Source organism: Euprymna scolopes, chromosome 20, assembly GCF_053919585.1.
Source record: "Euprymna scolopes isolate OS-2025 chromosome 20, ASM5391958v1, whole genome shotgun sequence".
NCBI lineage: Eukaryota > Metazoa > Mollusca > Cephalopoda > Sepiida > Sepiolidae > Euprymna > Euprymna scolopes.
This window is the reverse complement of record NC_136501.1, coordinates 1,404,987-1,424,099: the sequence shown is the minus strand read 5'-3', so window position 1 is coordinate 1,424,099 and position 19,113 is coordinate 1,404,987.

The following is a 19,113-nucleotide window of genomic DNA, read 5'->3' as shown; positions in this document are numbered from 1 at the left end:
AGTAGAGTTTGTCTGAAAAACTTCAATATTTAATTTCGGGCCAACGAGAAATGTATCGTTTTGTTATTTTATCTTATTACCGAGGCAAATGAATGTAGTTTCAAGAGAGAGAGAAAAATAAAGTATAGGAAAAAAGAGGGAGAGGCTAAACCTAAAAAGAGAAAGAAAGAGGCAGTGAGTATAGGAAAGAAGGAAAGAGAGGTGAGAAAATCCTTTTGACACTCAAGCTAGCGAGATGACCGGGTCATTTGACCAGAAACCCATCGACCCGTGCGGGTTGCTAGGTAACGAAGAATAAAGAAAAGAAAGGGGCTAAAAAAGATGCTGAGAAGAAGGAGAGAGAGAGAGAGAGAGAGAGACAAAGAAAAAAAAGAGAAGAGGCCTTTTTGGTACAACAGTCACCGCTGGCCGTGCTGCCAGACGGATGTGTGAAAGTCCCACCCCAGCAACAGAGGCAGCGATGCCGTCAAGATAGGAGGTATCGACCCCCCCTCCTCCCCGTCAACAGTGAAAAGAGATAACGCCTGGGAGAAACTCCATACCAACAGCGAAAGGAGATAACGCCTGGGAGAAACTCCATACAAACGGCGAAAGGATGCGATGTTGACGGCGGTAAACGGCGAACTTTACACATGTGCGTCTTAATCCGGAGGAACGGATATTAAAGACATTTTGACCAACAGCTTGGAACAAAAAGAAAAAGATAAAAAACAAAAGGAATAAACTCAGTAAGTCATCTCTGTGAATATTTCCCTCTCTCGTATATTAAGACATTGAATTCATTTTGCCATCATTTGTTTGCACTCAAGATACACTTGTTTTGATATATTTCTCGTTGGCATCTTCGAATAGTAGACAAAATACCCCTCCCCATCTTGATAATTTGTTCTTTTTTTTATTTTCACTTATTTACATTATTCCTTTCCTACCATAGGTAGTTTAGTGTTTGATAATAAAATTTAATTTCGAAAATATTACCATTGCGTGTTGTGTTTTCCATTATTTTCATACGCTGTTCATCATCTATTGTATATTTCCGGTTTTGAAAGAATCTCCCCATATTTTTTATTTCAGCGAGGTGTACATTGTATTTCATGAATGTCTTCTTCTTATTATTTTTTATTACGAACTCACGGATGTGTTGTTATTGTCTATTTGCATTAATAATAATGAAATTCGTAATAATGTGTAATCCATATGACATCAAGACAGCATTCAGGAGCGATTCAACTCTCTGGAAACAATTTGTGTGAGTCAAACCCCTACAGAAAAAAAAATGACTAAGAACTATGTATATGAGATTCCATGTAAATGTGGAAAACCATACAAATGTGAGATAGGTCATCCACTAAAAGTGTGGTTAGAACATCAAAAAGCCGTGGAGAGATCGAAAAATCGGGTATAGCTGACTATATCTTGAGGAAAAACGGAAATCGTCTTCCATTATGGGACAAAGTAAAAATTATAGACAGAGAAGAATGTTGGAGAATAAGACGACTCAAAGAAGCAGCACATATGCTGGATGACAATCAGTTACTAAGTAGACCTAATATGATATGGGAACCACTATAGTAATTATAATTATTAATAAATAGTGATATTTACAACTAGAAATAAAATAGGTTTAGGCTCCCAAAATTCATACTAGAACTGTCCACAAGTGGTTAGAGTATTTGAAAAAATCAATTGTAAAAGTGATATTCTCCTGAAGGTTGAAGGTTCAATTCTTAATGTGGGCGACCGAAAAATATAAGTGCAAATTTCTTGGGACATCTATTCAATCATGGCTGATGAAATGAAAGCATGCTACCCCTGTTAAGTAAATAAAGGGGTCTGCTCAAAATTCTGAGTTTGAAAGATACATTCTTAAGTTCAACAAGATACAAGACGGTCGGAAGTTACATGGACTGAAACATTGTGAAAATGATACTCAAGATGAGAACAGTAGTCTGATGAATCCGAATAATGTGAAGGAGATGTTCATTGAGTTTTCTTCAAGGTTTTATTAGGAGAAAATTGACTCTAGAAGGGGAGAGACCAATGTTATCTTAGCTAATTGTTTAGTTCTTAACTTTACTTTCTAACGAAATGATTGATGTAGACAGGCAGAGATCGAAAATTTACCTTGGATTACAGACAGGTTTCGACATCATTGGTTGCCACTCATTCATATGGGCTCTCGAGAGAGACTGATCTGAAAACGTTTGTTTCTCTCCTCGAAAATTAACATGCAACTAACTCTGTTTCATCTACAGTAAGGTTTCTTAACCTCTTTTGATAAATGCCCTCACTCCAGAACACTCGGATACCTACTACCGCCCCTTCCCTACACGCATCCTTACATAATAGAATGTTAGTAGTAACAGTGGTAGTACAAAATTAAAGTGAAAATATAATCATTGAATATTCATATAGTTTTGTCAACATTACGGCGTTTGATTCTTGAATTAATTTTTCCAATTAAAAAGTGTGATGCAATCAATTTCGACATGAATTGTGAATCTAAAAGAAAATGCGTTGAGAAAAACCAATAATGTTATTAGAAGCTCTTGGTCTTTCGTCGCAACCCTAAAGGATCTGAGACACCTCCTATACGATAAATTTGGCCATCACTCACCTGGAATCTTGTAACGCTCCCCTGGTGAGCTGTACAGATCCCATTGGTCTACAATGTTTGACCTCTGCTTCAAATTTATGTCACCCCTTTCATTTAACCCCGTTTTATAGATCTAAGTTATTGTGCACTCAGTGTGACCCTTGTCAAAATCCATACTAGCTAACCCTTAATCCTAACCGACGTAGAGTCCTAATATATAACAGATCTAGTCTAGAGTAAGGTTGAAAAAAAAAATAAGCCTTCCTTTGCTGTCCTCTCTTGGTAATGAATTAGGTAACTCTCCATTAGTGAGGAATGTTTTTATAACAATTTAACGCCTTTCTCTACTGAAATAAAACGGCCGTTCCAAAAGTAAGGCCTTCTATTTTTTTACCCCAAAACTAAAACGTTTAAGAGCTGCAAAGATTGGAGTGGTACCATTAAAACAAACCACCTTTTGTGCTTAAGAATTAATTTTTCTACATAGTCACCACCATTCTCAATGCACTTTTGCCAGCCTCTTTTGATGTCTTAAAAGTCTGAAGTGTGCTTTGTCACTCATATCGCTGTCGGCACTTTTTGTTCCAAAAGTAAGACCTCCTATTTTTTAGCCCAAAAGCTGAAACGTTGATGAGCGACAAAGACTATGAATCCAAGTAACAAAATAATGAAAAATAAAAGCACGAGACAAAGTTCAAAAACTTAAAAATAAAAACAATTATTTCTAAGCCATTCAGCATCGCCCATGTACAGTAGTCAATGGAACAATATTGTAGTAATCATTAATAAACAATATTGTAGTAATCATTAATAAACAATATTGTAGTAATCATTAATAAACAATATTGCAGTAATCATTAATAAACAATATTGTAGTAATCATTAATAAACAATATTGCAGTAATCATTAATAAACAATATTGTAGTAATCATTAATAAACAATATTGTAGTAATCATTAATAAACAATATTGTAGTAATCATTAATAAACAATATTGCAGTAATCATTAATAAACAATATTGCAGTAATCATTAATAAACAATATTGTAGTAATCATTAATAAACAATATTGTAGTAATCATTAATAAACAATATTGCAGTAATCATTAATAAACAATATTGTAGTAATCATTAATAAACAATATTGCAGTAATCATTAATAAACAATATTGTAGTAATCATTAATAAACAATATTGTAGTAATCATTAATAAACAATATTGTAGTAATCATTAATAAACAATATTGCAGTAATCATTAATAAACAATATTGCAGTAATCATTAATAAACAATATTGTAGTAATCATTAATAAACAATATTGCAGTAATCATTAATAAACAATATTGTAGTAATCATTAATAAACAATATTGTAGTAATCATTAATAAACAATATTGTAGTAATCATTAATAAACAATATTGCAGTAATCATTAATAAACAATATTGCAGTAATCATTAATAAACAATATTGTAGTAATCATTAATAAACAATATTGTAGTAATCATTAATAAACAATATTGCAGTAATCATTAATAAACAATATTGTAGTAATCATTAATAAACAATATTGCAGTAATCATTAATAAACAATATTGTAGTAATCATTAATAAACAATATTGTAGTAATCATTAATAAACAATATTGTAGTAATCATTAATAAACAATATTGTAGTAATCATTAATAAACAATATTGCAGTAATCATTAATAAACAATATTGTAGTAATCATTAATAAACAATATTGCAGTAATCATTAATAAACAATATTGTAGTAATCATTAATAAACAATATTGTAGTAATCATTAATAAACAATATTGCAGTAATCATTAATAAACAATATTGCAGTAATCATTAATAAACAATATTGCAGTAATCATTAATAAACAATATTGTAGTAATCATTAATAAACAATATTGTAGTAATCATTAATAAACAATATTGTAGTAATCATTAATAAACAATATTGCAGTAATCATTAATAAACAATATTGTAGTAATCATTAATAAACAATATTGTAGTAATCATTAATAAACAATATTGTAGTAATCATTAATAAACAATATTGTAGTAATCATTAATAAACAATATTGCAGTAATCATTAATAAACAATATTGTAGTAATCATTAATAAACAATATTGTAGTAATCATTAATAAACAATATTGTAGTAATCATTAATAAACAATATTGCAGTAATCATTAATAAACAATATTGTAGTAATCATTAATAAACAATATTGCAGTAATCATTAATAAACAATATTGTAGTAATCATTAATAAACAATATTGCAGTAATCATTAATAAACAATATTGCAGTAATCATTAATAAACAATATTGTAGTAATCATTAATAAACAATATTGCAGTAATCATTAATAAACAATATTGTAGTAATCATTAATAAACAATATTGCAGTAATCATTAATAAACAATATTGTAGTAATCATTAATAAACAATATTGTAGTAATCATTAATAAACAATATTGCAGTAATCATTAATAAACAATATTGCAGTAATCATTAATAAACAATATTGCAGTAATCATTAATAAACAATATTGTAGTAATCATTAATAAACAATATTGTAGTAATCATTAATAAACAATATTGTAGTAATCATTAATAAACAATATTGCAGTAATCATTAATAAACAATATTGTAGTAATCATTAATAAACAATATTGCAGTAATCATTAATAAACAATATTGCAGTAATCATTAATAAACAATATTGCAGTAATCATTAATAAACAATATTGTAGTAATCATTAATAAACAATATTGTAGTAATCATTAATAAACAATATTGTAGTAATCATTAATAAACAATATTGTAATAATCATTAATAAACAATATTGCAGTAATCATTAATAAACAATATTGCAGTAATCATTAATAAACAATATTGTAGTAATCATTAATAAACAATATTGTAGTAATCATTAATAAACAATATTGCAGTAATCATTAATAAACAATATTGCAGTAATCATTAATAAACAATATTGTAGTAATCATTAATAAACAATATTGTAGTCATCATTAATAAACAATATTGCAGTAATCATTAATAAACAATATTGTAGTAATCATTAATAAACAATATTGTAGTAATCATTAATAAACAATATTGCAGTAATCATTAATAAACAATATTGCAGTAATCATTAATAAACAATATTGCAGTAATCATTAATAAACAATATTGTAATAATCATTAATAAACAATATTGTAGTAATCATTAATAAACAATATTGTAGTAATCATTAATAAACAATATTGCAGTAATCATTAATAAACAATATTGCAGTAATCATTAATAAACAATATTGTAGTAATCATTAATAAACAATATTGCAGTAATCATTAATAAACAATATTGCAGAAATCATTAATAAACAATATTGCAGTAATCATTAATAAACAATATTGCAGTAATCATTAATAAACAATATTGTAGTAATCATTAATAAACAATATTGCAGTAATCATTAATAAACAATATTGTAGTAATCATTAATAAACAATATTGCAGTAATCATTAATAAACAATATTGCAGTAATCATTAATAAACAATATTGTAGTAATCATTAATAAACAATATTGTAGTAATCATTAATAAACAATATTGCAGTAATCATTAATAAACAATATTGTAGTAATCATTAATAAACAATATTGCAGTAATCATTAATAAACAATATTGCAGTAATCATTAATAAACAATATTGTAGTAATCATTAATAAACAATATTGTAGTAATCATTAATAAACAATATTGTAGTAATCATTAATAAACAATATTGTAGTAATCATTAATAAACAATATTGTAATAATCATTAATAAACAATATTGCAGTAATCATTAATAAACAATATTGCAGTAATCATTAATAAACAATATTGTAGTAATCATTAATAAACAATATTGTAGTAATCATTAATAAACAATATTGCAGTAATCATTAATAAACAATATTGCAGTAATCATTAATAAACAATATTGTAGTAATCATTAATAAACAATATTGTAGTAATCATTAATAAAAATATTGCAGTAATCATTAATAAACAATATTGCAGTAATCATTAATAAACAATATTGTAGTAATCATTAATAAACAATATTGTAGTAATCATTAATAAACAATATTGTAGTAATCATTAATAAACAATATTGCAGTAATCATTAATAAACAATATTGCAGTAATCATTAATAAACAATATTGTAGTAATCATTAATAAACAATATTGCAGTAATCATTAATAAACAATATTGCAGTAATCATTAATAAACAATATTGTAATAATCATTAATAAACAATATTGCAGTAATCATTAATAAACAATATTGTAGTAATCATTAATAAACAATATTGTAGTAATCATTAATAAACAATATTGTAGTAATCATTAATAAACAATATTGTAATAATCATTAATAAACAATATTGCAGTAATCATTAATAAACAATATTGCAGTAATCATTAATAAACAATATTGTAGTAATCATTAATAAACAATATTGTAGTAATCATTAATAAACAATATTGCAGTAATCATTAATAAACAATATTGCAGTAATCATTAATAAACAATATTGTAGTAATCATTAATAAACAATATTGTAGTAATCATTAATAAAAATATTGCAGTAATCATTAATAAACAATATTGCAGTAATCATTAATAAACAATATTGTAGTAATCATTAATAAACAATATTGTAGTAATCATTAATAAACAATATTGTAGTAATCATTAATAAACAATATTGCAGTAATCATTAATAAACAATATTGCAGTAATCATTAATAAACAATATTGTAGTAATCATTAATAAACAATATTGCAGTAATCATTAATAAACAATATTGCAGTAATCATTAATAAACAATATTGTAATAATCATTAATAAACAATATTGCAGTAATCATTAATAAACAATATTGTAGTAATCATTAATAAACAATATTGTAGTAATCATTAATAAACAATATTGTAGTAATCATTAATAAAAATATTGCAGTAATCATTAATAAACAATATTGTAGTAATCATTAATAAACAATATTGTAGTAATCATTAATAAACAATATTGTAGTAATCATTAATAAACAATATTGCAGTAATCATTAATAAACAATATTGTAGTAATCATTAATAAACAATATTGTAGTAATCATTAATAAAAATATTGCAGTAATCATTAATAAACAATATTGTAGTAATCATTAATAAACAATATTGTAGTAATCATTAATAAACAATATTGCAGTAATCATTAATAAACAATATTGCAGTAATCATTAATAAACAATATTGTAATAATCATTAATAAACAATATTGCAGTAATCATTAATAAACAATATTGTAGTAATCATTAATAAACAATATTGTAGTAATCATTAATAAACAATATTGTAGTAATCATTAATAAAAATATTGCAGTAATCATTAATAAAAATATTGCAGTAATCATTAATAAACAATATTGTAGTAATCATTAATAAACAATATTGTAGTAATCATTAATAAACAATATTGCAGTAATCATTAATAAACAATATTGTAGTAATCATTAATAAACAATATTGTAGTAATCATTAATAAACAATATTGTAGTAATCATTAATAAAAATATTGCAGTAATCATTAATAAACAATATTGTAGTAATCATTAATAAACAATATTGTAGTAATCATTAATAAACAATATTGCAGTAATCATTAATAAACAATATTGCAGTAATCATTAATAAACAATATTGTAATAATCATTAATAAACAATATTGCAGTAATCATTAATAAACAATATTGTAGTAATCATTAATAAACAATATTGTAGTAATCATTAATAAACAATATTGTAGTAATCATTAATAAACAATATTGTAGTAATCATTAATAAACAATATTGCAGTAATCATTAATAAACAATATTGCAGTAATCATTAATAAACAATATTGTAGTAATCATTAATAAACAATATTGTAGTAATCATTAATAAACAATATTGTAGTAATCATTAATAAACAATATTGTAGTAATCATTAATAAACAATATTGTAATAATCATTAATAAACAATATTGCAGTAATCATTAATAAACAATATTGTAGTAATCATTAATAAACAATATTGTAGTAATCATTAATAAACAATATTGTAGTAATCATTAATAAACAATATTGCAGTAATCATTAATAAACAATATTGTAGTAATCATTAATAAACAATATTGCAGTAATCATTAATAAACAATATTGCAGTAATCATTAATAAACAATATTGTAGTAATCATTAATAAACAATATTGCAGTAATCATTAATAAACAATATTGCAGTAATCATTAATAAACAATATTGCAGTAATCATTAATAAACAATATTGTAGTAATCATTAATAAACAATATTGTAGTAATCATTAATAAACAATATTGTAGTAATCATTAATAAACAATATTGCAGTAATCATTAATAAACAATATTGTAGTAATCATTAATAAACAATATTGTAGTAATCATTAATAAACAATATTGCAGTAATCATTAATAAACAATATTGCAGTAATCATTAATAAACAATATTGTAGTAATCATTAATAAACAATATTGCAGTAATCATTAATAAACAATATTGCAGTAATCATTAATAAACAATATTGCAGTAATCATTAATAAACAATATTGTAGTAATCATTAATAAACAATATTGCAGTAATCATTAATAAACAATATTGCAGTAATCATTAATAAACAATATTGCAGTAATCATTATTAAACAATATTGTAGTAATCATTAATAAACAATATTGTAGTAATCATTAATAAACAATATTGTAGTAATCATTAATAAACAATATTGCAGTAATCATTAATAAACAATATTGTAGTAATCATTAATAAACAATATTGTAGTAATCATTAATAAACAATATTGTAGTAATCATTAATAAACAATATTGTAGTAATCATTAATAAACAATATTGTAGTAATCATTAATAAACAATATTGTAGTAATCATTAATAAACAATATTGTAGTAATCATTAATAAACAATATTGTAGTAATCATTAATAAACAATATTGTAGTAATCATTAATAAACAATATTGCAGTAATCATTAATAAACAATATTGTAGTAATCATTAATAAACAATATTGCAGTAATCATTAATAAACAATATTGTAGTAATCATTAATAAACAATATTGTAGTAATCATTAATAAACAATATTGTAGTAATCATTAATAAACAATATTGCAGTAATCATTAATAAACAATATTGTAGTAATCATTAATAAACAATATTGTAGTAATCATTAATAAACAATATTGCAGTAATCATTAATAAACAATATTGTAGTAATCATTAATAAACAATATTGCAGTAATCATTAATAAACAATATTGTAGTAATCATTAATAAACAATATTGCAGTAATCATTAATAAACAATATTGTAGTAATCATTAATAAACAATATTGCAGTAATCATTAATAAACAATATTGTAGTAATCATTAATAAACAATATTGTAGTAATCATTAATAAACAATATTGCAGTAATCATTAATAAACAATATTGTAGTAATCATTAATAAACAATATTGTAGTAATCATTAATAAACAATATTGCAGTAATCATTAATAAACAATATTGTAGTAATCATTAATAAACAATATTGTAGTAATCATTAATAAACAATATTGTAGTAATCATTAATAAACAATATTGTAGTAATCATTAATAAACAATATTGTAGTAATCATTAATAAACAATATTGTAGTAATCATTAATAAACAATATTGCAGTAATCATTAATAAACAATATTGTAGTAATCATTAATAAACAATATTGTAGTAATCATTAATAAACAATATTGCAGTAATCATTAATAAACAATATTGTAGTAATCATTAATAAACAATATTGTAGTAATCATTAATAAACAATATTGTAGTAATCATTAATAAACAATATTGTAGTAATCATTAATAAACAATATTGTAGTAATCATTAATAAACAATATTGCAGTAATCATTAATAAACAATATTGTAGTAATCATTAATAAACAATATTGCAGTAATCATTAATAAACAATATTGTAGTAATCATTAATAAACAATATTGTAGTAATCATTAATAAACAATATTGTAGTAATCATTAATAAACAATATTGCAGTAATCATTAATAAACAATATTGTAGTAATCATTAATAAACAATATTGTAGTAATCATTAATAAACAATATTGTAGTAATCATTAATAAACAATATTGTAGTAATCATTAATAAACAATATTGTAGTAATCATTAATAAACAATATTGTAGTAATCATTAATAAACAATATTGCAGTAATCATTAATAAACAATATTGTAGTAATCATTAATAAACAATATTGTAGTAATCATTAATAAACAATATTGTAGTAATCATTAATAAACAATATTGCAGTAATCATTAATAAACAATATTGTAGTAATCATTAATAAACAATATTGTAGTAATCATTAATAAACAATATTGTAGTAATCATTAATAAACAATATTGTAGTAATCATTAATAAACAATATTGTAGTAATCATTAATAAACAATATTGCAGTAATCATTAATAAACAATATTGTAGTAATCATTAATAAACAATATTGTAGTAATCATTAATAAACAATATTGTAGTAATCATTAATAAACAATATTGCAGTAATCATTAATAAACAATATTGTAGTAATCATTAATAAACAATATTGCAGTAATCATTAATAAACAATATTGTAGTAATCATTAATAAACAATATTGCAGTAATCATTAATAAACAATATTGTAGTAATCATTAATAAACAATATTGTAGTAATCATTAATAAACAATATTGTAGTAATCATTAATAAACAATATTGCAGTAATCATTAATAAACAATATTGTAGTAATCATTAATAAACAATATTGTAGTAATCATTAATAAACAATATTGCAGTAATCATTAATAAACAATATTGCAGTAATCATTAATAAACAATATTGCAGTAATCATTAATAAACAATATTGTAGTAATCATTAATAAACAATATTGCAGTAATCATTAATAAACAATATTGTAGTAATCATTAATAAACAATATTGTAGTAATCATTAATAAACAATATTGTAGTAATCATTAATAAACAATATTGCAGTAATCATTAATAAACAATATTGTAGTAATCATTAATAAACAATATTGTAGTAATCATTAATAAACAATATTGTAGTAATCATTAATAAACAATATTGTAGTAATCATTAATAAACAATATTGCAGTAATCATTAATAAACAATATTGTAGTAATCATTAATAAACAATATTGTAGTAATCATTAATAAACAATATTGTAGTAATCATTAATAAACAATATTGTAGTAATCATTAATAAACAATATTGCAGTAATCATTAATAAACAATATTGCAGTAATCATTAATAAACAATATTGTAGTAATCATTAATAAACAATATTGTAGTAATCATTAATAAACAATATTGCAGTAATCATTAATAAACAATATTGTAGTAATCATTAATAAACAATATTGTAGTAATCATTAATAAACAATATTGTAGTAATCATTAATAAACAATATTGTAGTAATCATTAATAAACAATATTGTAGTAATCATTAATAAACAATATTGCAGTAATCATTAATAAACAATATTGCAGTAATCATTAATAAACAATATTGTAGTAATCATTAATAAACAATATTGTAGTAATCATTAATAAACAATATTGCAGTAATCATTAATAAACAATATTGCAGTAATCATTAATAAACAATATTGCAGTAATCATTAATAAACAATATTGTAGTAATCATTAATAAACAATATTGTAGTAATCATTAATAAACAATATTGTAGTAATCATTAATAAACAATATTGTAGTAATCATTAATAAACAATATTGTAGTAATCATTAATAAACAATATTGCAGTAATCATTAATAAACAATATTGTAGTAATCATTAATAAACAATATTGCAGTAATCATTAATAAACAATATTGTAGTAATCATTAATAAACAATATTGTAGTAATCATTAATAAACAATATTGTAGTAATCATTAATAAACAATATTGCAGTAATCATTAATAAACAATATTGTAGTAATCATTAATAAACAATATTGTAGTAATCATTAATAAACAATATTGTAGTAATCATTAATAAACAATATTGTAGTAATCATTAATAAACAATATTGTAGTAATCATTAATAAACAATATTGCAGTAATCATTAATAAACAATATTGTAGTAATCATTAATAAACAATATTGTAGTAATCATTAATAAACAATATTGTAGTAATCATTAATAAACAATATTGCAGTAATCATTAATAAACAATATTGTAGTAATCATTAATAAACAATATTGTAGTAATCATTAATAAACAATATTGTAGTAATCATTAATAAACAATATTGTAGTAATCATTAATAAACAATATTGTAGTAATCATTAATAAACAATATTGTAGTAATCATTAATAAACAATATTGTAGTAATCATTAATAAACAATATTGCAGTAATCATTAATAAACAATATTGTAGTAATCATTAATAAACAATATTGCAGTAATCATTAATAAACAATATTGTAGTAATCATTAATAAACAATATTGCAGTAATCATTAATAAACAATATTGTAGTAATCATTAATAAACAATATTGTAGTAATCATTAATAAACAATATTGTAGTAATCATTAATAAACAATATTGCAGTAATCATTAATAAACAATATTGTAGTAATCATTAATAAACAATATTGTAGTAATCATTAATAAACAATATTGCAGTAATCATTAATAAACAATATTGTAGTAATCATTAATAAACAATATTGCAGTAATCATTAATAAACAATATTGTAGTAATCATTAATAAACAATATTGCAGTAATCATTAATAAACAATATTGTAGTAATCATTAATAAACAATATTGTAGTAATCATTAATAAACAATATTGTAGTAATCATTAATAAACAATATTGCAGTAATCATTAATAAACAATATTGTAGTAATCATTAATAAACAATATTGTAGTAATCATTAATAAACAATATTGTAGTAATCATTAATAAACAATATTGTAGTAATCATTAATAAACAATATTGCAGTAATCATTAATAAACAATATTGTAGTAATCATTAATAAACAATATTGTAGTAATCATTAATAAACAATATTGTAGTAATCATTAATAAACAATATTGTAGTAATCATTAATAAACAATATTGTAGTAATCATTAATAAACAATATTGTAGTAATCATTAATAAACAATATTGCAGTAATCATTAATAAACAATATTGTAGTAATCATTAATAAACAATATTGTAGTAATCATTAATAAACAATATTGCAGTAATCATTAATAAACAATATTGTAGTAATCATTAATAAACAATATTGTAGTAATCATTAATAAACAATATTGTAGTAATCATTAATAAACAATATTGTAGTAATCATTAATAAACAATATTGTAGTAATCATTAATAAACAATATTGCAGTAATCATTAATAAACAATATTGCAGTAATCATTAATAAACAATATTGTAGTAATCATTAATAAACAATATTGTAGTAATCATTAATAAACAATATTGTAGTAATCATTAATAAACAATATTGCAGTAATCATTAATAAACAATATTGTAGTAATCATTAATAAACAATATTGCAGTAATCATTAATAAACAATATTGTAGTAATCATTAATAAACAATATTGTAGTAATCATTAATAAACAATATTGTAGTAATCATTAATAAACAATATTGCAGTAATCATTAATAAACAATATTGTAGTAATCATTAATAAACAATATTGTAGTAATCATTAATAAACAATATTGCAGTAATCATTAATAAACAATATTGTAGTAATCATTAATAAACAATATTGCAGTAATCATTAATAAACAATATTGTAGTAATCATTGATAAACAATATTGCAGTAATCATTAATAAACAATATTGTAGTAATCATTAATAAACAATATTGCAGTAATCATTAATAAACAATATTGTAGTAATCATTAATAAACAATATTGTAGTAATCATTAATAAACAATATTGCAGTAATCATTAATAAACAATATTGTAGTAATCATTAATAAACAATATTGTAGTAATCATTAATAAACAATATTGTAGTAATCATTAATAAACAATATTGCAGTAATCATTAATAAACAATATTGTAGTAATCATTAATAAACAATATTGTAGTAATCATTAATAAACAATATTGCAGTAATCATTAATAAACAATATTGTAGTAATCATTAATAAACAATATTGCAGTAATCATTAATAAACAATATTGTAGTAATCATTAATAAACAATATTGCAGTAATCATTAATAAACAATATTGTAGTAATCATTAATAAACAATATTGTAGTAATCATTAATAAACAATATTGTAGTAATCATTAATAAACAATATTGTAGTAATCATTAATAAACAATATTGTAGTAATCATTAATAAACAATATTGTAGTAATCATTAATAAACAATATTGCAGTAATCATTAATAAACAATATTGTAGTAATCATTAATAAACAATATTGTAGTAATCATTAATAAACAATATTGCAGTAATCATTAATAAACAATATTGTAGTAATCATTAATAAACAATATTGTAGTAATCATTAATAAACAATATTGTAGTAATCATTAATAAACAATATTGTAGTAATCATTAATAAACAATATTGCAGTAATCATTGATAAACAATATTGTAGTAATCATTAATAAACAATATTGCAGTAATCATTAATAAACAATATTGCAGTAATCATTAATAAACAATATTGTAGTAATCATTAATAAACAATATTGCAGTAATCATTAATAAACAATATTGTAGTAATCATTAATAAACAATATTGTAGTAATCATTAATAAACAATATTGTAGTAATCATTAATAAACAATATTGTAGTAATCATTAATAAACAATATTGTAGTAATCATTAATAAACAATATTGTAGTAATCATTAATAAACAATATTGCAGTAATCATTAATAAACAATATTGTAGTAATCATTAATAAACAATATTGTAGTAATCATTAATAAACAATATTGTAGTAATCATTAATAAACAATATTGCAGTAATCATTAATAAACAATATTGTAGTAATCATCAATAAACAATATTGTAGTAATCATTAATAAACAATATTGTAGTAATCATTAATAAACAATATTGTAGTAATCATTAATAAACAATATTGCAGTAATCATTAATAAACAATATTGTAGTAATCATTAATAAACAATATTGTAGTAATCATTAATAAACAATATTGTAGTAATCATTAATAAACAATATTGCAGTAATCATTAATAAACAATATTGTAGTAATCATTAATAAACAATATTGCAGTAATCATTAATAAACAATATTGTAGTAATCATTAATAAACAATATTGCAGTAATCATTAATAAACAATATTGTAGTAATCATTAATAAACAATATTGTAGTAATCATTAATAAACAATATTGCAGTAATCATTAATAAACAATATTGTAGTAATCATTAATAAACAATATTGTAGTAATCATTAATAAACAATATTGCAGTAATCATTAATAAACAATATTGTAGTAATCATTAATAAACAATATTGCAGTAATCATTAATAAACAATATTGTAGTAATCATTAATAAACAATATTGCAGTAATCATTAATAAACAATATTGTAGTAATCATTAATAAACAATATTGTAGTAATCATTAATAAACAATATTGTAGTAATCATTAATAAACAATATTGCAGTAATCATTAATAAACAATATTGTAGTAATCATTAATAAACAATATTGTAGTAATCATTAATAAACAATATTGTAGTAATCATTAATAAACAATATTGTAGTAATCATTAATAAACAATATTGCAGTAATCATTAATAAACAATATTGTAGTAATCATTAATAAACAATATTGTAGTAATCATTAATAAACAATATTGTAGTAATCATTAATAAACAATATTGTAGTAATCATTAATAAACAATATTGTAGTAATCATTAATAAACAATATTGTAGTAATCATTAATAAACAATATTGCAGTAATCATTAATAAACAATATTGTAGTAATCATTAATAAACAATATTGTAGTAATCATTAATAAACAATATTGCAGTAATCATTAATAAACAATATTGTAGTAATCATAAATAAACAATATTGTAGTAATCATTAATAAACAATATTGTAGTAATCATTAATAAACAATATTGTAGTAATCATTAATAAACAATATTGTAGTAATCATTAATAAACAATATTGCAGTAATCATTAATAAACAATATTGCAGTAATCATTAATAAACAATATTGTAGTAATCATTAATAAACAATATTGTAGTAATCATTAATAAACAATATTGCAGTAATCATTAATAAACAATATTGTAGTAATCATTAATAAACAATATTGCAGTAATCATTAATAAACAATATTGTAGTAATCATTAATAAACAATATTGTAGTAATCATTAATAAACAATATTGTAGTAATCATTAATAAACAATATTGCAGTAATCATTAATAAACAATATTGTAGTAATCATTCATAAACAATATTGCAGTAATCATTAATAAACAATATTGTAGTAATCATTAATAAACAATATTGTAGTAATCATTAATAAACAATATTGTAGTAATCATTAATAAACAATATTGTAGTAATCATTAATAAACAATATTGCAGTAATCATTAATAAACAATATTGTAGTAATCATTAATAAACAATATTGTAGTAATCATTAATAAACAATATTGTAGTAATCATTAATAAACAATATTGTAGTAATCATTCATAAACAATATTGTAGTAATCATTAATAAACAATATTGTAGTAATCATTAATAAACAATATTGCAGTAATCATTAATAAAAAATATTGTAGTAATCATTAATAAACAATATTGCAGTAATCATTAATAAACAATATTGTAGTAATCATTAATAAACAATATTGTAGTAATCATTAATAAACAATATTGCAGTAATCATTAATAAACAATATTGCAGTAATCATTAATAAACAATATTGTAGTAATCATTAATAAACAATATTGTAGTAATCATTAATAAACAATATTGTAGTAATCATTAATAAACAATATTGTAGTAATCATTCATAAACAATATTGTAGTAATCATTAATAAACAATATTGTAGTAATCATTAATAAACAATATTGTAGTAATCATTAATAAACAATATTGCAGTAATCATTAATAAACAATATTGTAGTAATCATTAATAAACAATATTGTAGTAATCATTAATAAACAATATTGTAGTAATCATTAATAAACAATATTGTAGTAATCATTAATAAACAATATTGTAGTAATCATTAATAAACAATATTGTAGTAATCATTAATAAACAATATTGTAGTAATCATTAATAAACAATATTGTAGTAATCATTAATAAACAATATTGTAGTAATCATTAATAAACAATATTGTAGTAATCATTAATAAACAATATTGCAGTAATCATTAATAAACAATATTGTAGTAATCATAAATAAACAATATTGTAGTAATCATTAATAAACAATATTGTAGTAATCATTAATAAACAATATTGTAGTAATCATTAATAAACAATATTGTAGTAATCATTAATAAACAATATTGCAGTAATCATTAATAAACAATATTGTAGTAATCATTAATAAACAATATTGTAGTAATCATTAATAAACAATATTGTAGTAATCATTAATAAACAATATTGCAGTAATCATTAATAAACAATATTGTAGTAATCATTAATAAACAATATTGCAGTAATCATTAATAAACAATATTGTAGTAATCATTAATAAACAATATTGTAGTAATCATTAATAAACAATATTGTAGTAATCATTAATAAACAATATTGCAGTAATCATTAATAAACAATATTGTAGTAATCATTCATAAACAATATTGCAGTAATCATTAATAAACAATATTGTAGTAATCATTAATAAACAATATTGTAGTAATCATTAATAAACAATATTGTAGTAATCATTAATAAACAATATTGTAGTAATCATTAATAAACAATATTGCAGTAATCATTAATAAACAATATTGTAGTAATCATTAATAAACAATATTGTAGTAATCATTAATAAACAATATTGTAGTAATCATTAATAAACAATATTGTAGTAATCATTCATAAACAATATTGTAGTAATCATTAATAAACAATATTGTAGTAATCATTAATAAACAATATTGCAGTAATCATTAATAAACAATATTGTAGTAATCATTAATAAACAATATTGCAGTAATCATTAATAAACAATATTGTAGTAATCATTAATAAACAATATTGT